This window comes from Papio anubis, chromosome 1, assembly GCF_008728515.1.
Source record: "Papio anubis isolate 15944 chromosome 1, Panubis1.0, whole genome shotgun sequence".
Taxonomy (NCBI): domain Eukaryota; kingdom Metazoa; phylum Chordata; class Mammalia; order Primates; family Cercopithecidae; genus Papio; species Papio anubis.
Window position 1 is genome coordinate 103331617 of NC_044976.1, and position 26976 is coordinate 103358592.

The window sequence follows — 26976 nt, forward strand, 5'->3', positions numbered from 1 at the left end:
GCATAAAGGATGTTATTTATATTTTATAAAATACTTTACAGTCTTAGTCCATTCAGTCTACTATACAAACTGCCATAAACTGAGTGAATTTTAAACAACAGAAATTTATTTCTCACAGTTCTGAAGGCTGAGAAATTCAAATGGCTGTACCAGCCCATTTGGTGTCTAGTGAGGGCCTGTTTTCTGTCTCATAGATGCATCTTCTAGCTGTGTCCTCAAATGGTAGAAAGAGAAGGTGCTCCTTTAGGTTTATTTTATAAACACTATCTTTCATGAGGGCTCTCTCCTCTTGATCTTATCACCTCCCAAAGCATCTATTACTTAATACCATAACCTTTGGGATTACAATTTCAACATATTTATGTTGGGGGACTTAAATATTCAGACTACATACAGCATGTATCCATTAGGAATGTGTTTCTACCTTACTCTATTGATATAGGAAAATTACTTTTCATTCCTAAAATATATATAATCTGGCTTTGGTCTATTATGCTTTTCATACATTTTGAAAGTTCCAATTGTGAATTGTTTGAATGATTTTTTACATGTAAAACTAGCTTATTACTTTCTTTTCTTACGATGTTTATTTCCAGATTGTTTTTTATCCAGATGCCACTGACGTCATAAAGCAAGTTTAGTAATATTTATTCACTTCTTGTTTTAGGAGTAACTTTGTGTAAGATAGTGTTATTTTTTCCTTAAAAGTTTGATGGTTGTATTTACTGTTAATTTCATTGCAGCATACAGTTTTCTTGTGGGGAAAACTTTTCATTGCACACTTAGTAGTTAAAAGTTGGATCACATATTCTACTTCCATGTATTCTCCAACCACTATTTACTTTAAAATATAGAGATATAAAGTGTCTCTCATTGCCCTGTATTTTTTTGTTTAGTCTCTTTCCTTTTTTAATATTTTTAACCTTCTATATTGGGATCATCACAAATTTACATACAGTTGTAAGAAATAATACAGAGATATTCTGTCTACCACTCACCCAGTTTACCCCAATGATAACATATTGCATTTGGAAAAACATTTTAAAATCTAATATTATGTATTTAATCTTTCCATTTTGTGTACACATTTTTGCTGTGCATTTAAGATGTCTATGTGCTTTGGAATCAAGGAAAAAGAAATGAAGAGAAGTATAGAAGCCACTAGAATTGTTACGTAGAAGTGCAAATGAAAATTAATAGTTATTAATTTGATATTAATATTAAAACCAGAACTTTGTTCAGCTACTAAGAAGACAGAGTTGAGAGAATGGCTTGAATCTGTAAGGTTTAGGCTGCAATGAGCTGTGAATGTGCCACTGCACTTCAGTCTGGGTGACAAAGTGGGACCCTGTCTCAAAATAAGAAAAAAAAAAAAGAAATAGAACTTTGAAACGAGATATAATCAAATATTTTTACGTAAGAAAACATATTTACATCATTTACTAATTATTACTAATATATAAAGATGAAATCTAAAGACTTAATATTGAGATTTACATAAGAAAGTTATACAGGAAGTGGAAGATAGATATTTTCTTTTACTGAACCAACAAACTGTAAAAAAAAAAAATACAGACAGAAATAGGGAAGACAGATGGATAAGTGTGTTTGCCTTCTCTACATTCTTAATTTTTTTGTGATTAACTTTTAACTGAATTGAGGGGAACATATAGAACAGGGAATGTTTGCACCATTTCATAATTTGGGTTCAAGAAGAAACAGCACTTCAGTCTTAATAGGAACCAAGGATAGTTTTCCTCAGAGTTACTTCAGTGTAAATTTGGCAGTATAGTTTAATTTTGTGAAATGAAGGCAACCATTTAAGTAATTTTCTGAAGTTACCCTCATATCCTCTTGTGGCATGAATCAGACTAAAAATTTTCCAAATCTTTCCACTTGACCACACAGAAATTAGCAGAAATGCAAACCACCAGAAGGGCATGAGGCTGGCTAAGACAAGGATTAAATTAGACTGCCTTTGCCAGAAGACAGAAAGAAGTCATTGCCTAAAAAAAAAAAAAAAAAAAAAAAAAAGTTAAAAAGTTAAAGATAGTCAACTCCAGAGCACCAGCAATAGCTAAGGTGAGGCCAAATCAACTAGGGATTACATTAGTCCTGGATAAACGTACGAGACACAGATTTTACCATTTCAATAGCAAAACCCATGCAAAAGAATTGTGGTCAAGAATACTTTCATCTCAGGGGTTACCAATTTACAGACCATGTTAGATCAGTGACGCCACAGCAAAGAACAGGCAACATGAGGACTACGTGTGAGTTTGAGATTCTCTTTTTTTTCCTGCTGCTAACAGAACATAGAAGTCAACATTCCATACACGAAAACACCACTGTGGAGAGGAACAAAGACTGAGTCATAATTCTGAGAGAATAAACATCGCTGAGATCAACCTTTAAACTCAATATGCTTAATAGATTAGACTGAAATTATGTGTTTCTAATGCTCCCTTTTACTCTATCCATCATGTGTAGGCTGATCTTAAGATCAAATCTTCATTATATCTAAAATAATAATACCTTTTATTTGCAGATACGTTTTATTTGTGTCGTGAGTACATTTCAACCCAGTTGTGAGTTTATTAACCTATATTTTCTCTCACTACTCCACAGCCAATGTTCCAATCTAGTTCTTTCTCCTGACTTCCTTATGTGCTCAATGGTACTTTTTACATTTGTGTGTACAGAGGTTTTATATCTTCACTGATCTTTACTTTTGTTCATCACCAGGCATTTTTATAGAATTGGGAGCTTCCCCCTTCCACCAGGACTTCCCTACTGGCTCCAACCCAAATTATCCATTTCTTCAAAACACTGTTTGTCGTTTTTATCACTCAATTTAGCACATAATTTCAAAAAGGTTCAAATATTTCATAGTTTTTTTCTCCCATATATATTATACAAAGTGTACATAAGAGTACCTAGTACCTGGCAAGAAAATGATATATTTTAGAAAGTGATGTCTTCAGAATTGCCTGTACACTTATGAAAGGCATTGTCCAGTGTCATGTCTTAGAGATTTTCTGGGTCCATCATAATGTATGTTAGTTTGACTGTATCTAATAAAATAAACATCTTTGCATCTCATATTTTTGAAAATTTTAAGATAATTTTGCAAGATTTTGAGAAACTGTGAAATGTATAAAATGCATGAAAATGTTTAAAACTTGAAATTGCTACACACACTCAACATGCTCTTAGGGTTTATTTAGTTATTGTGAATACTCAAAAGATTCACGTTATTTGATTATACAGCTATATTATAAAATTATAATTTTGTAATAAACAAAGGAGCAAACAATTAACACATAGTGAAAAACTTAAGTAATTAACAGTTTTATTTGGCCAACTTAATACCAAAAGCAGTCGATACATACTTTTGTTTTATTGTTTGGTCTGGTGCATTGTTGGAGTGTTGCTTAAGCAATGTCTAATTTCTTGTCTGTGCAACTGACAAACCTAAGAATGTAGCTAATTCATTGTCAATCTAGTGTGTCTGCACAGTTAATCATATTGGCAGGGGGAATAGATGGAATTGAGAAGAGGTAAAAAGTGAGAATTTTATGAATGAGCAATTTATGATTCTTAATGTACATTTCTGAAATCATTATTTCTCTTACTTATTTTATATTCACCCTTATATCACCAGAAGACAAATTATATAAAACATATATATTATAGCTACATTATATATATATATCTACATATATATGCAATAGCATTAGTTGAAATCATTTTATAATCTTTATGCAAATGTTCTTATTCTCTTTACCCCATCTTCTAGGTTAGATAATATTTTGCAAAAGAAAATATGGATTATGTCTTTTATAATTCTAGCCTTAATCACCTCACATAGTAAATCTACAATCAACAAATGAATGAGTTATATTTATTTTGGTTTTATATCTAAATGATCACACCTATTTTCTCATTTTTCCACAATCAGATTTTTAAGGGCGAATAATGTGTGTTTTCTAGGCAATATATTAAGTTTGAGTATGCTCAGCTCGATATGGTAAAGAACACATGATTTAGTATCAATTTAATTAAAACTTAGAGTATTAATTCAGGTCATAAAGTAGAGGTATTAGATGCTGCTATAGAATGAAAGATAATTTGCCTTCAGTCAATGTTTTCAATATCTTTACTACTTTCTTCAATTCAATAAATGGCAGAGGGAGTTATATTTCAATGAGGTTAAAACAATTCTATGCAAATAAAATATATATAATTACATTATATACAAGAGTTTAGTAATATAGATATTTATTATATAGCAATAATATATTAATATGTGAATGTATAATGTAAATTATTAATAAATATTAAATCATAAATAATAAATATTTCTATGTAGTTAGAAATTGCTTCCCAAAAGTGACATCTCACTACCACCCAAGGGAAAAAACAATAGAACTCAAAAATGTCTTTAGTTACTGAAAAAGGATGAACTCTTTTACAGTATTTGTTAGACTATGTGTCTCTGCCATTTTAACAGAAACATAGAATGATAAATAAATAATCTGACTTGATGGTTGTTTTCCTTTGACAATGGAACCAAAATATATTTTAAAATTTGTTTTTTATAAAGAAGTGTAAATATGATTTTAAGCAAAATGTTAATATTTTAAATACATCTGAGACTGCTCTAGTGAAAGAGATTAGTTTGTCACAGTTGTGTATGTTTACTTTTCTACACAATAATTTTTAAAATAGAACTAAAATTTACCTAGAATAATTATTTTACGTGATCTCATTACTTGCTTATTTTGCTGGGTGACATATCTCAATAAATTAATAGTTATATACCTCTATAATTTCTAATTTTCTGAAAGCTTGTACATGACAGTATATTCTGATTTGTCTAGAATACTTATGTTAAATATAAAATACATTGATTAAGTATGCTTTAGTAAACTAAGACTAGAAATATTAATAAGAATGCTTAAATAAATGCAATTGACAGACATGCTTATTGCCATTTAAGATGGATGTTTTCTAATCTAAACACAAATAGCAGAGAATTTTTTTTCTTAGCCAGGCAATTTTACTTCTATAGTAAGGTGTGTCTCGTGGATGGAGCAATGGCAAGAGCACACCTGAACCAGGGAGGCGAAGAGGTTCTGTATCTGACTCAGGCAGCTTCTAGTGCTGTGTCATTCCCCTACTGGCTAGCATTGGACTGCACAGTCTAAACTAATTCCGATTGGCTATTTTAAAGAGAACAGGGGTATGAGCAGGAGTGGCGGGGTGAGTAATTTGGCAGGAAGGATGGTTACAGAACAGGTGGCTAGGATGACTAAGAACAGAGCAGGTGACCGAGGATAACTCAGGTCAAAGCAGGTGATCAAGAGTGACTAAGGTCAGAGCAAGTGATAGAGGCTAGGATGGAGTTGTTTACTGAAACTAGGGGCAAGGAGATGTGAGGAATGAGGAATTTAAACTTTAAAATGAACAACAAAGAACAGGGGAGCTGAACATACTGATACATTGGTTCTTTGGGAGGATCACAGAACTCATTGTACTGAACAATTTACAGAATTGTACAGAATTCTGTAAATTGCACAGAATTCTGTAAATTGTACAGAACAATTTACAGGCTAAAACCTTTCAAGAGGAATTTATTATATCCTACAATTTTCCCCCTTTCAATTTTCATAGTACTTCCTCTTCAAACTTTTCTAACATACTTTGGCTTTGCTGCTTGACTTAATTCTCTAAAAGAAAAAAAAAATGATCTGAATAAGGTGGAAGAGAGCTAAGGGAGGTTTTAGTAAGTGCTGCTTGTAAGTCTTTGTACTACCCCACGGATGCATGGTATGACACAACACACCCAAGAAGAATGAGTACACCTATTATGTAAGAATAGGAGAAGTAAGAATTGAGGCTATTATTTCTTTCCATTTACTGAACCACCACCTTTTTAGCCACCCTGAGAAAGGGTTATCGACTTCAGAATTTTTAGCTAACTCATTGGACAAAGTGGTAAGTCTTTGTAAGGCCCTTGTTATGCTCCCAGTGTGGGTAGTGTTGTTTGGGATAAAGGTACAATACTGAATTTTAATCACAACACAAACACCAGGTTTTTCTGCTAACATCATATGTAGGGCCCTTCTGTTTTCCCAGGTCATCTGGCCAGTGGACGTCAACTGTTCTGCTATCCCTTTGACAGCATCCCTGGTGTAGTTAATAAACTGCTGCTGATTACAGTAGATGCAATTACATCATTTACAATAGCAGAGAATTTTACATGCCTTTTGGAAAAGAAATATTAGTAATTTGAGCTTTCATTCCTTACTTTTCACCTGTTGGACTTAAATGCATTTCTTTGAGAATATGGAGATCTTTTGAGAAAGCAGAGTTAATTGTAGTGTAAAATATTAACAAGTAAGTCTGTTCTACTGTTTTATTTTTATATTATGTAAAACCCAAACATCTTGGAAAACCAGGAGGGGAAAAGAGTTCTCACATAATCTTCCACTAAGGGTACAAAATACTACCTGACCAAAATTCAAATTATGTATAATAATTTATTTTAACAGCCAATCAACTTTTTTTCCTAGAACTACTGCTAAAAATAATCAGAGATACAAGGTAAGGGTTGTGTTCAAGGCTGTTTATCTGAGTGTAATTTGTGAATGCAAATTCTGGAGGAAAGAAACTAATAGTGAACGCTAAGGAAATGTTTGACTAAGATACACATATTCAAATGATTATATAGGTATTATATTAAGTAGAAATCAAGTATGGATAATAATTTATGATAAATTGTTGAAGGTACAAATCATATGAAAATGCAGAGAAATAAAACTGTATATGTCAGTTTATTCTCAATTCCATAAATTTAAATCTATAGTTGTATATAAGTATAAACATATATACATATGTGCACGCATATATGTATAAAAATACATGACATGGCAATATGTATACAAATGTTCATTATAGTGTCAAGGTAGTTTTTTAGGTTAATTTTTAAAATACAAATATGTTAAATACTCAATTTAGCTAGTGAATAAATCCACAATGTTCAAAAATTCACGCACTCCATATACTCCTGTAATTTAAAATACTCTTAAATTCTTTAAGAATTTAAAGATACTGCAAATATCTAAAGGATAGCAAAATAAAGGATGCATCAAAAACGTTTACAGTATTACATTTAAGAAGTATAAAATCATACTATCAATCTCGAGAGTGAGGGGGAAAAAAGTGAAACAGGATAACACAATAATAAGACTTACACGGTGCAAAATTGCAATTTGAAGATAGATCCACGCCTTGGATGCAGTTCTTTTTTTTTTTTTTTTTTTTTTTTTGAGACGGAGTCTCACTCTGTCGCCCAGGCTGGAGTGCAGTGGCGGGATCTCAGCTCACTGCAAGCTCCGCCTCCCGGGTTCACGCCATTCTCCTGCCTCAGCCTCCCTAGTAGCTGGGACTACAGGCGCCCGCCACCTCGCCCGGCTAGTTTTTTGTATTTCTTAATAGAGACGGGGTTTCACCGTGTTAGCCAGGATGGTCTCGATCTCCTGACCTCGTGATCCGCCCGTCTCGGCCTCCCAAAGTGCTGGGATTACAGGCTTGAGCCACCGCGCCCGGCCGATGCAGTTCTTTAGAAAGAGCAATGGAAGGGCTTATTTGTCAGAAATGAATTTATGATAAAATCCATAAAAGAGTACTTATAATAATGTTTATCATAGATGAACTAAGGCACAAACAGAAACTCTGGCCCTACTAGGGAAAATAATTCTGAAAGTAGACTTTGTAACTTTTATACTTGAAGGTGTGTCTAGGACTAGAGGGTAGAATGTAGTGGTATCCAGTAGTTCATAATGAAGCAAAATTGAATACTGTTGGTTCCCTGAACTGCAGCCAAGAATGTTGCATGGCTTATGCTTAATTATCTGAAATACACAAAGCATTCCCATATTTAGACATTATACATCTTGTACTTTGAAAAATTGTGCCTTGTTTTCAATTGTAAATTTGATCCAAAGTAAAATGTCTGGAAACTGTAGACATATACAATTCAGTGTAATATTTGATCATAGAATCATTTGCAAAATAAGATTGCAAAAGAGTAGAGGGAATCATTGAGAAAAGTTTTGAGAAGGAGATTGAAGATTACAGAAGATATTTTCTATTTCTTTTCTTTTTTTTATTGGTCGCAGAAAAGAGAGACTCTATACAAAAAAATACGCTGAGAAAGAATCCCTAAAATTGTTTTTAAAATATTGTCCCACAAATGTACTACTCCTATTATCTCTAACTTTAGCATACATGCCTTTATGTTCATTTAGTTATCTCTAAGATGACTTTTTGAGATAGTTTTTTTGTACTTCAGAAGCTTCCCAGAGTAAACCCAGATGTTTTTACTTAGCAAAAAAGATTCAAAGCAGTGGCTGGACAAAGTGGCTCATGCCTGTAATCCCAGTACTTTGGGAGTCCTAGATGGGCAGATAACTTGAGACAAGGACTTTGAAACCAGTTTGGCCAATATGGCAAAACTCTGTATCTAATAAAAATACCAAAATTAATCAGGCATTGTGGTGCATGCCTGTAATCCTAGCTACTCTTGAGGCTGAGGTAGGAGAATCACTTGAACCTGGAAGGTAGAGGTTGCAGTGAGCCAAGATTGCCCCATCAACTTGGGCAACAAAGCCAGACCCTGTCTCAAAAACAAATAAACAAATGAACAAACAAAAATATTCAAGCAGCTATTCTTTTAAAAGTTCAAAGTACTAAGAAAACCACGTTTAAAAGTTAAAAGTTATTTTGATAACAGAACTCTTGGAAATATAGAATATCAGTAAGATGTAAAAATTACATTAAAAAGATCCAAATGAAAATTCTGAATATAAAAGTACAATAACAACAGTAATGATTCTTCTGTTTATTTCTGGCATTCAACTGTTTGACTGTGATCTCTAGTTTTGGATCTCATGTTTATTCTCTGTGGTGTTTCTTGGCCTTTTTAGATATGTGAATTAATGTTTTCCTCAAATTTAGTTTTTCGTCATTATATTTTCAAATATTGTTTTGCTCCTCTCTTTGTCTTTTCTCTTTCTGATCTAGTCATTATGTTGCAGTGCTTAATGGTGGACAACATGTCTCTGAGTCATTGTTTATTTCCATTGTGTTTCCTGTTCTTCAGATTGAAAGTCTGTTTTGATGTGTCTTTAAATGTGCTGATTTTTCCTTCTGCTAGCTTAAGTTTGCTATTTAGCCAGTAGAGTGAATTATTTTTATTTTCATTATGGTACTTTTAACTTTCAGAGTGAGTGTGTGTGTGTGTAAAATATATGAATATATATATAAATATAAAATTTATATATAATGCATATTATATACTATTTATATCATATAATATATTATTTACATATATTATTTATATAAATATAATTATATACTAATATATCATGTATTTTTATATAATATATTTTATATTTTATATATAATATATAATTGTATATATAAATATAAAAATATATATTTATATATTTAATTTTTAAAACGTTTTTTGTTTGTTTCTTTTAATTTTTAAGTTCAGGGATACAAATCCAGTTTTGTGACATAGATAAATTTGTCATGGGTGTTTGTTGTGCAGATTGTTTCATCACCCAGGTACTAAGCCTAGTACCCATTGGTTATTTTTCCTGATCCTCTCCCTCCTCACATGCTCCAACCTCTGAAGGGCCACAGTGTGTGTGTTTTACTGAAGTATAATGTATAGAAAAACAGATTCACTTTAACAGTCAGAGTTAGAGTGGTAACAATGAACTAACCCTGTGCTAATTAGAAATAAGGGACAGTTTACCTAAAAGATTGGAGAAGCAGCGTAATGTGATAAAGAGGAGAAGGTAAAAAATAAATATTTTCAAAGGAATAGGATGTACTACAATGTTATGATATATCATAGAAAAGCTAAAAAGTGTGATAAATTTGTCTTTAAGTGGATATGGCAGGGTAACTATCAAGAAAGAAGTCAAAGTACTATGAATAAAATTCAAATTTTAATGGAAAAATCTGGAAAGAATCCAAGAGTAAATGTAGACCGAGAGTAAATAGATTCCTGTCTCAAAGAATATGGAAAGATACAAGGCAATTTTGAAAGAAGTACTAAAGAAGGTTTTGTGTTTTTATGTAAGTATTACTATAACTTATAAAGACATGAGTGTGAAATAATATTATGAAAGAAAATAATGAAAAATAGGGGCATTTAAAATGAGAACACAGGTGCAGGAATAACTAAGACCAAGATGAGGGACAGTTTTAGTTTTTATAAAAGAAAATAAAGGAAAAGCAGTGCAAGCTACTGTGCTTTGTTAAAATTTTTTAGAAAAGTAAGAAATAAGGACAATTTTTGAATGCTTATTAAAATGAATGTTATGCACTGATCTTCAATATAAAAATGACTACCTCTGTATAAACCTAAATATTTTTATGTATATGAAAATGTATTTCTTGAAACTAAGAATCTGAGGCATTAAAAATAATCTGGCCTGCAGTATTATGGTTTGTAATACTTTCCAAAATGTACAATAATTGCTGAAAATTTTCTTCTATGTGTTACTGTTATTTAAAGGTGCATTGACATTCTTTCTTCCACTTGGTCAATTCTGCTATTGTGCTATTGATACTTATGTATGCCTCACGAAGTTCTCATGCTGCTTTTTTTTTTTTTTTTTTCCCAGCTCCATCAGGTCATTTATGTTCTTCTCTAAACTGGTTATTCTAATTAACAGTTTCTCTAACCATTTTTTCAGGGTTTGTAGCTTCCTTGCATTGGGTTAGAACATGCTCCTTTAGCTCTGAGGAGTTTGTTATCATCCACCTTCTGAAGCCTACTTCTGTCAGTTCGTCAAACTCATTCTCCATCCAGTTTTGTTGCCTTGCTGGTGAGGAGTTGTGATCATTTGGAGGAGAAGAGGTGTTCTGGTTTTTGTAATTTTCAGCTTTTTGCACTGGTTTTTCCTCATCTTTGTGGATTTATCTACCTTTGGTCTTTGATGTTGGTGACCTTCGGATGGAGTTATTGTGTGAATGTCCTTTTTGTTGATGTTGATGCTATCCCTTTCTGTTTGTTAGTTTTCCTTCTAACAGTCAGACTCCTCTGCTGCGGATCTGCTGGAGTTTGCTGGAGTTCCACTCCAGATACTGTTTGCCTGGGTATCACCAGTGGAGGCTGCAGAACAACAAAGATTGCTTCCTGTTCTGTCCTCTGGAAGCTTTGTCCCAGAGGGGGACCTTCCAGATGCCAGCCAGAGCTCTCCTGCTTGAGGTGTCTGTCCACCCCTGCTGGGAGGTGTCTCCCAGTCAGGAGGCATGGGGGTCAGGGACCCACTTGAGGAGGCAGATCAACTTACATAACCGAAATAAACCATGAAGACAAGATTAGAGAAAAAAAGAATGAAAAGGAATGAACAAAGTCTTCAAAAAATATGGGACTATGTGAAAAGACCAGACTTACTTTTGATTGGTGTACCTAAAAGTGGCAGGGAAAATGGAACCAATTGGGAAAACACTTTTCAGGATATTAACCACAAGAACTTCCCCAATCTAGAAAGAGAGACCAACATTCAAATTCAGGAAATACAGAAAACACCACAAAGATACTCCTTGAGAAGAGCAACCCAAAGACACATAATTGTCAGATTCACCAAGGTGGAAATGAAGAAGAAAGTGTTAAGGGCAGCCAGAGAGAAAGGTCTGGTTAACCACAAAGGGAAGCCCATCAGACTAACAGCAGATCTCTCTGCAGAAACCATACAAGCCAGAAGAGAGTGGGAACCAAGATTGAACATTCTTAAAGAAAAAAAATTTCAACCCAAAATTTCATATCCAGCCAAATTAAGCTTCATAAGTGAAGGAGAAATAAAATCCGGTACAGAGAAGCAAATACTGAGAAATTTTGTCGTCACCAGGACTGCCTTACAAAAGCTGCTGAAGGAAGCACTAAATATGGAAAGGAACAACCGGTACCAGCCACTGCAAAAACATGCCAAATTGTAAAGACCATTGACACTATGAAGAAACTGCATCAACTACTAAGCAAAATAGCCAGCTAGCACCAAAATGACAGGATCGAATTCACACATAACAAAATTAACCTTAAATGTAAATGGGCTAAATACCCCAATTAAAAGATACAGACTGGCAAATTGGATAGAGTCAAGACCCATCAGTGTGCTGTATTCAGGAGACCCATCTCACATGCAAAGACACACATAGGCTCAAAATAAAGGGATGGAGAAATATCTACCAAGCAAATGGAAAGCAAACAAAGGAGCAATTGCAATCCTGGTCTCTGATAAAACAGACTTCAAACCAACAAAGATCCAAAGAGACAAAGAAGGGCATTACATAATGGTAAAGGGATCAATGCAACAAGAAGAGCTAACTACCCTAAATATATATGCACCCAATGCAGGAGCACCCAGATTCATAAAGCGAGTCCTTAGAGACTCACAAAGAGACTTAGACACCCATACAATAATAATGGGAGACTTTAACACCCCACTGTCAATATCAGACAGATCAACAAGACAGAAAAATAACAAGGATATTGAGGACTTGAACTCAGCTCTGGACTAAGTGGACCTGATAAACATCTACAGAACTCTCCACCCAAAATCAACAGAATATACATTCTTCCCAGCACCACATCACACTTATCCTAAAATTGACCACATTGTTGGGAGTAAAACACTCCTGAGCAAATGCAAAAGAATGGAAATCATAACAAACAGGCTCTCAGACCACACTGCAATCAAATTAGAACTCAGGATTAAGAAACTGACTCAAAACTGCACAACTACATGGAAACTGAACAACCTGCTCCTGAATGACTATGGGGTAAATAACCAAATGAAGGCAGAAATAAAGATTTTATTTGAAACCAATGAGAACAAAGACACAATGTACCAGAATCTCTGGGACAAAGCTAAAGCAGTGTTTAGAGGGAAATTTATAGTACTAAATGTCCACGGGAGAAAGTGGGAAAAATCTAAAATTGACACCCTAACATCACAATTAAAGAACTAGAAAGGCAAGAGCAAAGAAATTCAAAAGCTAGCAGACGAAAAGAAACAATTAAGATCAGAACAGAACCAAAGAAGATAGAGACACAAAAAGTCCTTCAAAAAATCAATGAATCCAGGAGCTGTTTTTTTTTTTTTTTTTTTTTGAAGAGATTAACAAAATAGATCACTAGCCAGACTAATAAAGAAGAAAAGAGAGAAGAATCAAACAGACACAATAAAATATGATAAATGGGAGATCACCACTGATCCCACAGAAATACAAACTATCATCAGAGAATACTACAAACACCTCTACACAAATAAATTAGAAAATCTAGAAGAAATGGATAAATTCCTGGACACATACTCTCTCTCAAGACTAAACCAGCAAGAAGTTGAATCCCTGATTAGACCAATAACAAGTTCTAAAACTGAGGCAATAATTAATAGCCTACCAAGCAAAAAGAGCCCAGGATCAGATCGATTCACAGTTGAATGATGCCAGAGATACAAAATAAGAACAGCTATTTATGAAAAACTCACAGCCAATATCATACTGAATGGACAAAAACTGGAAGCATTCCCTTTGAAAACCAACACAAGACAAGTATGACCTCTCTCACCAATCCTATTCAACATAGTATTGGAAATTCTGGCCAGGGCAATCAGAAGAGAGAAAGAAATAAAGGGCATTCAAACAGGAAGAGATGAAGTCAAGTTGTCTCTGTTTACAGATGACATGATGGTATATTCAGAAAACCCCATTCTCAGAGCCCCAAATCTCCTTAAGCTGATAAGCAACCTCAGCAAAGTCTCAGGATAATAAACAAAAAAACAATGTGCAAAAAACACAAGCATTCCATTACACAAGTAATAGGCAAACAGAGAGCCAAATCATGAGTGAACTCCCATTCACAATTGCTACAAAGAGAATAAAATCCCTAGGAATACAACTTATAAGGGATGGGAAGGACCTCTTCAAGGAGAACTACAAACCACTGCTCAAGGAAATGAGAGAGGACACAAACAAATGGAAAAACATTCCATGCTCATGGATAGAAAGAATCATTATCATGAAAATGGCCATACTGCCCAAAGTAATTTATAGTTTCTGTGCTATCCCCATCAAGATATCATTGACTTTCTTCACAGAATTAGAAAAACCTACTTTAAATTTCATATAGAACCAGAAAAGAGCCCGTATAACCAAACAATCCTAAGCAAAAAGAACAATGCTGGAGGCATCATGCTACCTGACTTCAAACTATACTACAAGGCTACAATAACCAAAACATCATGGTACTGGTACCAAAACAGATATATGGACCAATGGAACAGAACAGAGCCTCAGATGTAATGCCACACCATCTGATCTTTGACAAACCTGACAGAAACAAGCAACAGCAAAAGGATTCTCTATTTAATGGTGTTGGGAAAAATGGGAAGCCATATGCAGAAAACTGAAACTGGATCCCTTGCTTCCACTTATACAAAAATTAACTCAAGATGGAGTACAGACTTAAAACGTAAGACCTAAAACCATAAAAACCCTAGAAAAAAACTTAGGCAACACCATTCATGACATAGGCATGGGCAAAGACTCCATGACTAAAACACCAAAAGTAATGGCAACAAAAGTCAAATTGACAAATGGGATCTAATTAAACCAAATTTTAGATTTAATTGTTGTGCTTTCTGCACAGCAAAATAAATTATCATTGGAGTGAACAGGCAACCTACAGAATGGGAGAAAATTGTTGCAATCTATCCATCTGACAAAGGGCTGATATCCAGAATCTACAAGGAAATTAAACAAATTTACAAGAAAAAATCCCATCAAAAGGTGGGTAAAGGATATGAACAGACACTTCCCAAAAGAAGACATTTATGCAGCCAGTAAACACTGGTCATCACTGGTTATTAGAGAAATGCAAATCAAAACCACAATGAGATACCATCTAACACCAGTTAGAATGGCGCGCATTAAAACTCAGGAAACAACAGATGCTGGAGAGGACCTGGAGAAATAGGAACACTTTTACACTGTTGGTTGGAGGATAAATTAGTTCAACCATTGTGGAAGACAGCGTGGCAATTCCTTAAGGATCTAGAACTAGAAATACCATTTGACCCAGCAATCCCATTACTGGGTATACACCCAAGGGATTATACATCATTCTACTATAAAGGCACATGCACCCATATGTTTATTGTAGCACTATTCACAATAGCAAAAACTTGGAACCAACCCAAATGCCTATCAATGATTGGCAGGATAAAGAAAATGTGGCATAAAAAAGCATGCGTTCATGTCCTTTGCAGGGATGTGGATGAAGCTGGAAACCATCACAGCAAACTAACGCAGGAACAGAAAACCAAACACTGCATGTTCTCACTCATAAGTGGGAGTTGAACAATGAGAACACATGGACACAGGGAGGGGAACATCACACACTGATGCCTGTCAAAGGAGGGGAACTAGGGGAGAGACAGCATTAGGAGAAATACCTATTGTAGGTGACGAGTTGATAAGTGCAGGAAGCCACCATTGCATGTGTATACCTATGTAACAAACCTTCCTGTTCTGCACATAATGTATAATAAAAAAGTAAATAAATAAAAATAAATTTAAGAAGTTAAATTAATTGCATTGACAATTAATTAAAATTGTAGATATTTATTTAGAGTCCACATTGTAATATGCTCAAATTGTGTTCTATGACCTAGAAGCTTTAAATATCATAGAGTGGACTCGAATTTTTTCAATTGTGATAGATAAGCAGGTAGGAGATTTCTGTCAAATCAAAACCATCCCATAGATCTATCTTCCCTTTGACATGTGCAAAGCTGAATTGCCAGATTTGGATCTTGAACGTTGAGATGTATTCACATTTCAGCATCTCATTATTTTGACAGTTTGTCTGGGAGAGCTGAAATACAGCAGATGTTACAGGAGTTATAAATATTGGCCACATAGGCTTCCAAACACATAACACCAGAGAATTTCCTTGGATCACAATAGTCTGAGAATTTCAGTCAGTTATGACTCATCAATTAGAGATTTGGAAAACAAGGCACCAGTATGATACTACTATTTTGAGTGGATCTCATTGTAAGCCTATAGTTACTAATAATTAAATATTTATGCATATGTATATGCATAAATCAAATGTACATAATTAAATATTTATGTATATGCACATATTAAATATGTATATACACATATAGATGATTATATAATACACATTTGTGTGTAGCATATAAGCAAACTTCACACTGAATATTTAACTGCTATGAGAATAATGCAGTTTTTCAGATTTCAGCTTTGTAATAACTGACATTTTTCATGCATTTTCTTTGCTGCAAACAACACAAAACCTACTAAAATGGTAGGGCATTTAATTTCCTTTGATTTCCATCTCCTCCCCATGGATGCCTCCCTCCCTTGTTTCTCCTGTTGCATCCTGACTGCTGTCAAAATACTGGGGTCTAGTGCCAGCTCCCTTGCCCATTTTTTCCCCAAGACTTCTCTCTCTAAGCAAGCCTTCTACAGTCAGTTCACTCTTTTCCCAGATACTCTTCTCTCCATGACAGAACATGGAGATAGTGTGATGTGACTTTTTTAGCCTGGTAAGCCATCACCTATTTTACATACAAGTAACACATTCTCTGGGCTAAGTATCCCAATCCTGATTATAGGATAACACTGCATTCCCCTTCATTACATTTCTGACTTTACTTCTCCGTTATAATTTATTGTAAAATTCTACAGGGTTAGTAAGCATCTCTTCCTTTATGAAGTCTTTTCTCCACTTTCTACACTTCCTCAAGGGTAAAAATGTTGGTTTCTCCCATTTTGTAGCACACTACTTAGCACCTTAGCATAGTGCAGGGTGGTGGGTTTGCTCCTTAAATATCTGCTAAGTGAAGAGACAGAATCTAAATGAGTGACTAACACACTAAGAATTATTTTTTGAAAACTCTGAAGAAAACTTATGTAACTGTGTCAGGAGCTCAGCTGAGCTGAGAACAGCTGAAATCTCAGATGCTCAAGTAGCCAATCAAAGCAACAAACCCAAAATAAAGGTAACAATCAAACCTTTAATTTCTGATTGAGATAGCATAAGCAAGATGCTAATACCAGAGATTATGCTGAACCCCTAGTCCCACCTCTATTCCATTTTCTCCCCAGGGACACCAGTTGAAGGTCGGGGGGCTCAGCACAGACACGGAGGTCCTCTCAATGCCCAGGGAGCTCCCCCAGAAAAGACTCCTGCAGTTTTATGGACCCTGGGATGGGATGAGAGAAAAGCAAAGGGCAAAGAGTGGAAAAGTACTGAGTTAGAGTGAGGAAAAGTATCTTCAACTTTTCCCATTCCTTACTCGAATTTTATAAAAAAGTCTCTGGAGACCCCAAATAAAGATACCTAAGGGATGAAACTGTCTGGGCTGAAAGTGCAAATATGTGTATAGGCAGACACACAAAGGGGCTTGAGTGTTTGACTGCAGCTCCCCTTTGACAGTGTAAGGCATGGTCTGTGCACTATGTCTGGTATGGAGACGTGAGGGCAGGTTTTCCCCATCAAGCCTGTCATTTAAATAAAGCCTTTGTAATCATCTATGGCCAGACCTGAAAAATCACCTATAGATTTTTTAACCAGGAGCCAGATTTCTCAAACTTGATGTGAACTATGTAAACTCTGCAAATGTTAATTGTGTTCTCCATGCAGTGTAATAGATCATTAAAACTGGTCGGGTGCTGTGGCTCACATCTATAATCGCAGAACTTTGAAAGAGGGAGATGGGTAGACCTCTTGAGCCCAGGAGTTTGAGACCATCCTGGGCAACATGGCGAAACCTCATCTGCAAAAAATACAAACGTTAGCAGGCATGGTGGTGGTGCATGCCTGTAGTCCCAACTACTCCAGAGGGTGAGGTGAAATAATCACTTGAGCCCAGGAGTTTGAGGCTGCAGTAAGCTATGATTGCTCCAGTGCACTCCAATCTGGGTGACAGAGTGACTCAGTGAGACCCTATTCTCCCTACAAATAAAACAAAACAAAAAAATTGATTCCTCTCACGTCACTGAAATATGTACCATTTGATCAACCTCTACCTTTCCCCTATTTCTACATTCACCTCTCAGCCTCTGGTAATCACTTTTCTACTCTCTGTTTCGATGAAATTGACATTTCCAGATCCCAGACATAAGTGAGATTGTGTTTCACAATTGCTGAAATAATGAATGTTAAAAGTTCTTGCTACAAAAATAGTTGGTTCGGTGATGAATATGTTAATTAGCTTGATTTAATCATTCTACAGCATATACATATAATAAAACATCACATTGTACCTCATAAATATATACAAATATTATTTGTCAATAAAAATAAATAAAACCTACAAATAATTATGTAGGAGATGTTTGAGCATTTTCTTTGTTTTGCACTTGTTAATTTGAATTTCACTGGACTTTATCTTCTCCTCTATGTAAATTATAAAATACTGTGTTAACTATGAACATTTTTCTCTACAAATACAGGATGAAGATACAACATGTATCTTTTAAAGAAACAATGCACATGATTCTTATGAGACAGCATACAAATCTTTTAAGATTGTAAACATCCAAATTTTGCTATGACACTTTAAGGAAACAGGAGAAACCTTGTTTAATAGAATTGCAACACTCAGTGTTCTGCAGCAAATTATTTTCTCTTTTAATGATCTTTATTTTTACCAAAACAATAGCACACTGTGTTTATCTAGATGTGACACCTCTTGTAACACTGTTTTCTCTTCAGTTTCAAATATATATATATATATATATATTTTTTTTTTTTCTTTAAAGGTTGACTATATAGAAAAATTCCTTGAACATTAGAAGAAAGCAATTGGATAGACATGTACTGCTTTAAATATTTTGAGATGTATCTGGAATAAGTTCAGTCTTAGTCACTTTTTACACTTTTCTGACCTTCAGAATGAGGCTCAGTAGATATCCAAGGGGCAGTCAAGAAGGAATAAATGAAAAAACGAGTTCCCCCATTTTGCTGGTTTTGGTGCCAACCACGAATCTCCCCAGAGGATTATTTTTCTCTGCTATCCATTGTTACATGATTCCTCATGCTTTTCTCCCATTCTCTGCCCAGTTTATAGTTGTGGGTGAAATGTCCTGTGGGAAAAAAAGAGGAAGAGAATCAGCAATTATGCAAAAAGCTATGATGTAGTACACAGACTATTGCCACATAGGAGGAAACTGTTATGTTTGTTACAAACACAAAGAGAGGAAGATGGCTCCTAATTTGAGTCTCACGTGTACCATTTCAGTTTTGTTACACTGAGAAATAAAAAGAGATTAAAAAGTAAACTACATATTTCTTCTCAAACATTTGTGAGATGACTAATAAAAACAAAACTCCTGATGCAGTCAGAATTATAATTAGTAGCTTATGGCATAAACATACTCTAAACCTCAGTGTCTTCAGATTTCTAATGGGAATAAAAAAAGTAACTGCATCATAAGCCACATTGTAACCACAATAAATATTTGCTACTATTAGCATTCAGAAATTCACATTTTTAACAAACCATCCTTGTAACATCCTCAGAAAAATAAATGTTCAAAGTGGATAAAATACATACACAAACATACAAATATTCAATAGATGACTGAATCTACATAAAATAAAAAATAGGTTTATTTTTGTTCTAAATGATTGCACATTTCTATATATACAAGGAAAATACAACTTTTCTGAAGAAACCCTAAACTTAAAGAAAAATTTCCTTGTATGCAAAATAAATCCAAAAATTGTTTGACTTTATTCTTTTATTTCAAATATGCATACTTTCTCACTTATATTACAAAAATGAAAAAAAATTCAATTTCAATGTTATTTTGGGAAAGTCTCAAAACTGTAACACTACTCTCTGCCCCAGCCTTTTTTTTTCCCCCTGTGGAAGTCTCGCTCTGTCGCCCAGGCTGGAGTTCAGTGGCACGATCTGGGCTCACTGAAACCTCCGCCTCCCGGGTTCATGCCATTCTCCCACCTCAGTCTCCCTAGTAGCTGGGACTACAGGTGCCCGCCACCATGCCCGGCTAATTGTTTTTGTATTTTTAGTAGAAACGGGGTTTCACCACATTAGCCAGGATGGTCTCTATCTCCTGACCTCGTGATCCGCCCACCTGGGCCTTCCAAAGTTCTGGGATTAGAGGCGTGAGCCACTGCGCCTGGCCTCTGCCCCATCTTTTAATAAAAATTCCACTTTTATAATTTCTATATGCTATGCATTAACAGTATATGTGAGTCTCAATTTTTCCCAATTGATTATCAATAATCCTATTAGTCTACAATTGTCAATCCCGTTTCCTGAAGCAATCCTCTCAACTTTGTTGTTAAATCTCCTTAGTCTTGGATCTCCCACTTGCTTCTTTTATTTTTGCAAATAGAATTTACTATTTCAAAAATATGAGGCCACTGGATATATCTTTCACTCAATTTCCTCTTTCTCCCTCTTGTTTCATCTCTTCCATCTCAGACAAAAAAGTATCATTTCTCTCCTTTAGACTCACTTCTCTAATGAGCTTGTTCTATTTTATTTACTTTCTCTGCAAATTCATTTGGTGTACTATATTCTCTGTGTATAACTTATTCCACATATGTATCTCTTCTACAAACCTACAACACATTAGTAACCTTATAATAATAAATAGGTTATGTCATATCTTCCTATTATTCCTGCCACCATATCATTTTTTTACTTACATATTCAGTCTTCTTGATTTTGAGATTTAAAATACATGTCCTGCCTCCACATTTTGATGTTCCCTTTTCATTATATAACTACCTAATTTATATATAATGAGATGGCATTATAAGTCCCTTAAAAACTTAATCCAATGGATTATTTTATTATCCTACTTTTCAAGATCACACCTTGAGTTCTCCTATTACCTACAAGAGTAAATACTGTATTCCACAAGTAAAGATAAAATCTAGCATTATTAATATTTTCACATCCTCCTTATAGAGTTGAGCAACCTGGCTCCTGGTTAAAAACCTTGGTGTGTGTATGTGCCATATTTTCCTCATCCAGTCTACCATTGATGGGCCATGTCTTTGCTATTGTGAATAGTGCTGCAGTGAACATACAAGTGCATTTGTGTTTAAGATGGAACAATGTATATTCCTTTGGGTATATACCCAGTAATGGGATTGCTGGGTTGAATGGTAGTTCTGTTTTTAGGTTTTTGAGAAATCACTACATCCTTTACATGAACTAATTTACATTTCCACCAACTGTGTATAAGTGTCCTTTTTCCTCCCTTTTCTCCACAGCCTCTCCAGTATCTATTATTTTTTGACTTTTTAATAATAGCCATTCTGATTGGTATGAGATAGTATCTCATTATGAGTTTATTTATATAACAAACCTGCACATGTATCTGTGAACCTAAAATAAAAGTTAAAGAAAACAACAACAACATCAACAACAAAAACCTAGGTGTGATTTTTCAGGCCTGACATTAGGCAATGATGAAGGCTTTACTGCAGGGCCTCTCCTCAGGAAATTCTGCCCTACCTCACCAGCTGCGGTAAACAGCCAGTGCACTACATTTCTGAAAGGAGATGCGGTCAAGGACTCTGAACTCCCTGGTAGGTAATGTTCTTTCACATATTTACATGCCTCTTTCATTTCTAGGTCTCTTTATCTGAGGCCTTGCACAAAATTATTTTCAGGTATCTCCCAAGGTTTGCTAATAGGAGGAGGAGGGAGGAAACTTTGAGGACACTTTCCCCAGCACTTAGTACTTTTCTACTCCTATATCTCCCTTTTACCCTACCCTCAATTCAGATTCCACAGAACTGCTGGAGTCTTTTGTTGAGACTTCCTCAAAAGTGAGGCAGCCTCCATGTCTGTGCTGATCCATTTGATTCTGGACCAGCCTCACATTCCATGAAGGAAATGGGACACGGGAGTTGGCATTTTTTCAGTTTTAAATTCTTTCCTGTAACATTGCAGTAAGTCATTTTTCAGTTTTAAATTCTTGTCTGTGACATTGCAGTAAGTCATTCTTCAGTTTTAAATTCTTGCCTGTGACATTGCAGTATGTCATTAATTGACGTGTTGCTTTGATTGGCTATTCTAATACTTGGCAGCTCAGCTCTCTCCCAGCTCAGGTGACTCCTGATAACAATCACACAGATATTGAGTACCTTCTTGGTACTAAGTCCCAAACTATTTTGTCATATTTTACATTCACACACTGCTACAGAATAGACCAGGCATTTCCATCCTGTCAAGTTGTTCGACAGTTGGATCTACTCATCACCGCAACATGTTCAATGTCTTGCAGAGAGATCCAGAACACCTGAAAAATATTCGGAATATTTGAGTTCCTGCTTTTGACGTTCAATCTGGTTTATTTCACTCTCTCTAATGATAGTATTATATACCCCATAATCCTGGGCAATGGTCACAGCTTTGTTCAGCCTCCTTTCATTGATAAGAAGTCCTGACACAATTTCTTGCACTAAGCCTCTACAACAAGGTAAGCATTTCTTGTTGTTTTTAATCATAAAGGTGTTAAAAAAAAAAAAAAAAGACAAGGGAGACAAAAGGAAAATTTCATTTTTCAAAAGCAATCTACAGATTGGGAATATGTCACGGCCTTCGGTGCAAAAAGAGTGTGCTCGGAGGAGGGGTTGGAAAGTAGATTATTATACAGGCAAAAACTGCAGGATGGATGGGTGTGCAGAGGAGAATCAGGTACTGGGACTGGATTGGATGGTTTCTATGAGAGACATTACAAGTCTCTTTTTATTGGCTGGCCTCAGGTGATCTGTTGGTGTTCATTTGGAAAATTTTCAGCTACGATCTATCTCAGCATGGACAGCAGGAACTGGTTCACTGGTTTTACTTGACTGTAGAAAAGGCATTTTTCATGCCTCAACTTAGCATGAATAGCTCTGAAAACTGAGCACTCCTATTTTACCTGAGGGCCTAACTTTTATAAACACTTTCTCTGGCTTTTTTCTTTTAACCAAAAATACCTTTTCAAGTGATTCATGAAAATTAATAAGCCTCAACTAAGGTTATGAATAATTAGTCGCCTCTAAAGATGTGCAAAACAGTCCTCACAAGATCCAGAAACACTCTAAAAGCAGTTCAAAGAAAGAAAATTCTTCTTCCACAAATAGATTCTAACCCACATTTCTGTCCAACCATATTTTCTAGCATCTCAGCTTTTCAGCTGGTCTAATCATAAAGGCCCCAAGTCCCCACATGCCTTACAGATAGTAAAAGATAAGAAATCAAAAGCTGTCCACAGAAGGGAAAATAATCAATAACAAATGGATACCCCAAAAGTTTAAAGGTCATGCAAATAATTTAAAAATAAATGGGATCGGTACTCTGTTGGGGAATTAAACTAAGACCACAGCAATGAGAGTAGAGAATCTTAGTGACTAGACTATAGGATGGAGTGCTTTCTAATAAATCCTGCAGAGAATACAAGGCAAGGAGTTTAAGCATACAAAAGATTTTAACTATGTTTTAGGTCAAATTTTTGCTCTTTAATTTTGTCAAGACAATTTCTAAGGCAGGCTATGACATTTATGTGCCTTTTATTCAACTTAAACTTTCTATAAATACAAATAAAGGAACTGTTTACTATGACAGATCTCTAAAATCTTTTTATTAAGAGTCTACTTTAAAGAATCTTCTAGCCATTGACAATGGAATTTTCCATGGTATATTTATTTAAATGAAGACTCCAATGCTTTCTTCATGAAAAGCCCAGGATGTAATTTTCCAGTTTTAGAATAAGTTCTTGCCAGTCGAGATAAAGCTATTTCCTTGAGAGGGCATAGAAGTGGCAATTCCAAAGATCTCCCCCATGAAAACTTACTCCCTAAAATAGCTAAAATGGCAAAAGACTCCTGTTGACACACATGGTTAAAAATGGCATTTATGCACACATTATCTCTTGTGCTAGTCCATTCTCGCATTGCTATAAAGAAATGCCTAAGGCTGAGTAACTTATAAGAAAAGAGGTTGAATTGGCTCATGATTCCGCAGGCTGTACAGGAAGCATTGGCATCTACTTCTGGTGAGATCTCAGGAGGCTTATAATCATGTTGGAAGACAAAACAGGAGCAGGCACATCACTTCATGAAAGCAGAAACAAGAGAGTGTTTGGTGGGTGGGTAGGGGGACAAATGTCCAAACTATATTACCTCTTGAAACCCAGAAGGGGAGGTGGGCTGACAGTCACAGATCCACTAATCTGTGACACCTGGTAGGTCCTTTTGGGATTGGACTTTCCCAGGACTAACTGGGCAAAAAAGGTTGAGATGACAAAAGCCCTCAGAGATGGTGTTTCTTGGGACAAGTTGCCCCCAAAGTATGACACATTCAGAACGAAAAGCATGTTGCTTAAAATCTTACATGCCGTGGCTTCCCAGCCATTTTCAGACTGGCCACCTGACATAACCTGAAAATAATGCCCTCCCCTTGATGGCAGACACTGAAAGAAAGTGCTCCTACTTGGCCACAAGTCAAGCTCTCAAGGACATAAATCAAGAACAGAGAAGAACCTCATCTAATATTTTTTTTTTTTTTTTTTTTGAGGACCCAAAGCAAAGTTTATATACCAGTCTGATCAAGTCTGCAAACTGATCATTCTGCAGGGTTGGCTTGAACAATGGTCTTATAATAATTATACTTTCATGTTCCATGCTGTGGTATACCTCATTATGACAGAACAAAACAGGAAGACAAAGACAATTGGATAGACTATGTCTGAGATTCAAAGGAATTAAACAATATGAATATTCATACCAAAAATTACTAAAAAACACAAGTGCTGCTATACCCACGATTATTCACATCAATCCTTTTTTCCCACTAATTAAGATACTGCAGAGAAGACAAACTGACTTTTACCTTCTGCTTGACTAGAGCCCAGAGTATTAGAGGCTGGGAGCCTGACTAGTAAGAAAATCTTAATCTTCTGCTGGCTTGTCAGGCCCTGAGTTCCCTTCACTGTGACTTTAAGAAAACCAGAGTGGCTTTGTTCATCCTGATGACAGTGACAAAACTGTAAAGGCCAAGGGAAAGCTTCCCCCTTGCTCTCTGAAGATTCAATGAAAAATTCAACCCACAGAGAAGATTTATAGGGGAAATAGCATATAAATGTATTAACGTCCTTATGGGGGAGAACCACAGAGAATTATCCCCTTCTTAGAAAACAAAACATCTCAAGGAAAACTTACACTTTTGCCAAGGAGAGCAACTGGCTGAATAAAACTCTGGATCATTAGAGAAGTGGGAGGTCTGAAATCGAGGAAAGACTCACCCAGTTCTTTGCAACCATGGAAGAGTCAGAAGGGCTTAAAGGGCCTATGCTGCAACTGGGGCATTGAGTTCTCACAGTGTTCCAGATGATGAAGGTGGTGATGAGAAGGAAAAAGTGGAGGTGGAATGCAGGGCATGCGAGGGGCAGGGAGGTATAGGACTCTCCACCTTAGTGTCTGGAAGCCTTTCAACTATTTGGAGATATCACTTGTCTTCAGATTAGTCTACTTTGAAAACTTGGACATAGTCCCAATTGTAATTGGAGCTTTCAGAAGTGCTGAAATCCCCTTATTATCTTTGAGAGGTGCAGACTCCTGTTTGTTTTAATTTGATTTTAAAGTTTCACATTTTAAAAACCGCCAGAGTACCCGATGGTGGTTGGTCAGTAACTGAGCCACTGAAATGGCAGCTGGTTAGAGGCCATTCCCTTAGATCCTAGGTTACCCATAGCAATCAACTTATGTAGGTGTCTCTTCGAGTCCAAACAAAGCATGAGCATCCTCTCAAAACTGAAGTTTTGACTAGCTTACCCCACAAAGCCTGAGTGTACCCTGAAAAGGGTGAGCCAACTCTGCCAAGTGCAAGTGTAGTCCACAAATGGGTACCCTGTGGAGCCAGATGGGAAGGCTCTCTGAAGAAAATAAAGTTGCTGAGACCTCAGTTTAAAACAGGAAATCCTGGATCTGAGAGGGTCTATCTGATTCTTCCCCAGTGCAGTGGGGAAACAACTGAACATAAAGAGCTCACGTAGAGGTCAATGTATTGGTCTGGTTGGCACTGGGAATGAGCTTGGCGCTGCTTCAAATCTAATCCTTGTCACCATGAAATGTTAATAAAATACCTGAGATGTGCAGAGACAAAAGGGAAATTTTGTTTTCTAAAAGCAATCTATAGGTTGGGAGGATGCAGTCTTTTAAAGTGTGCTCTGAGCGGGAGTAGGAAAGTAGATTATAAATGCAAAAACCATAGAATGAGGGAATCAGTTGCTAGGTCTAGATTGGAGGCCTTTAAACAAGACATCACAATTATATTTACTGGCTGGCTTCAGGTAGTCCGTCAGTGGTCAGTTGGGGAATTTCCAGCTGCAGTCTATCTTGGCACAGAAAACAAGAACTAGTTTGGCTTGTCCCAAGGGAGGTCCTGTGACACCTCTACATTTTTCTAAGAATACAGAATATACGCTCACTCTCTTATTCAGCTGTGGCTGCCTGGTTCTGTTTTAATGCCTAGATGGCAGCGTCAGCCCATCTGGGGCGTCTGCCGGCTTCAGTGGGGGAGACGTGGCAGGGCTTCAAGCCCCATGGAGCCAGTGGGGACAGGGAATAGGTGACCCAAGCAGGAACGTCATGCCTACCAATCTGGCACTGTAGGAACCTGTGCTCCTGGGCACAGCTGCAACCACCCAGCTGTGGCTCTGGACCCAAGCATCCCTGTACTCTTGGGGGCCCAAGAAGCCCCCTGCCCCCACATGCTCAGAAGTGCCTGCTCCTGCTCCCTGACCTCTTCTCACTCCCTGTACCTGCTCCAAGGCAGAGCAAAGTCATGACCAAGCCTAGGTGCAGTCGCAACCTGGTCA